Here is a 1,594-nt window from a genome sequence, read left to right on the forward strand (position 1 = left end):
GTGTCAAAGTATATTTGTAGTATGTGTTTTTGATGTGTGTGTGTGGGGGGGTGGGGTGTCTTTTATTTTGAAAAGCTGAGAAAACAGCTGTATTTTTTTCTTCCCCTCTGATGATGTCATCTCATTGTACATAAAACAAGGCTTGTTCGGGATGGTCTTGGCTTGACTTGACTTGACTTATCACGCCGACGAGAGCTGCAGGTGTCTGAGGGGGCGGGCTCTAAAAGAGACGGCAGGCAACGCCGTCAAGTCGGACAACAAAGTCAACGTGACTATGGTGCTCAAGCGATAGAACACAGCAGCAAACCTAAGAGGATATACACACATACATACATATCCTATTTTGTGTCCGACTTGACGGCGTTTAGCTACACTCTCTTTTAAAGCCCGCCCCCTCAGACACCTGCAGCTCTCGTCAAGTCAAGTCAAGTCAAGCCAAGACCATCCTGAACAAGCCTACTACCAGCGTTAGCGCCGCCGGAGGGCCGCTGAACGTCATACTCACGTTCGACGACGACATGGCCGGCTTCAAAAGTTCATTGTCACTTGCTGACGCCCCTGTTTCCCGATGAATGCCGAACATTTCCGAGAACTCTCCGGACTTTAAGTGAAGCTCAGCTCCCGGCTTTCGGTCCTCCTCGGACTCTCCCCGTCCGGACAAACCGACGTTGACTTTTACGCGAGTTGTGGACGATGACGTCAGCACCGCAGTCTTGATTGGACAATAACTTAACACGTTGTTTTGGTCACTTGTGTGAAATAATTAACACAAATTATTTAACAATTTCACAGCAGATCAATGTTCTCCACATACATTTCTCGTTTGACAATACATTGAGAAAAGAAGAAAATAAATACATCTAGAATTAAAATATTAAAAAATTAAAGAGTTTGTTTTAATACGTTTTTTAGAGTTAATACATTTGAGAGATTTTATATTATTGTGGAATTAAATTTGGAAAGCGATGGAGTTGGGGATAGTTTTTTTTTAGTCATCTTAGTAGCTAACTAGCATTGGTACCGTGGTAGCCACCTGTCAATCAGCAGGTAAGCCCCGCCCCCTAAAGCATCCCCTGCTTTCTGGTCTGTTGGACTCTAAATGGACCATAATGTACTAAATGAACATCATGCTAGACTGAAGAAGACTCATACCTCCTTTCTGAGAGGTCATGTGGTCTGAGGGGTCATGTGGTCTGAGGGGTCATGTGGTCTAAGAGGTCGGAGAGGACACAGAGACACAAAACGAGTGCAGATGGAGACAAAGTCTAAATCCCCATTCTGCCTCCCCAATGCTGGATGAGACCAGAGGGGAGACAGGAACAGAGAGACAGGAAGGAGTGTGTTCAACGTGTCTGTGGATCATGAACTGTAGGAGTCAGGTGTGCGAGGCGCTGCGGTGTGTAACGTCCACATGGCAGACGGTTGTTGTGGTGGGAGAAGGCGGCATCGAGCCGCCTCCATCAAAGACGAGGACGGCCTCCAGACCACCAACCGTCCTCCAACCAGACCCTCCATCTCCCGTTTCCTGGCTCCGGAAAACCAGAACCTCCTGCTGTTGCAACAGCAGCCTGGTGGTGGTGGTGTGTGTGTGTGT

The sequence above is a fragment of the Eutrigla gurnardus genome, assembly GCF_963514095.1.
Source record: "Eutrigla gurnardus genome assembly, chromosome: 8".
NCBI classification, from domain to species: domain Eukaryota; kingdom Metazoa; phylum Chordata; class Actinopteri; order Perciformes; family Triglidae; genus Eutrigla; species Eutrigla gurnardus.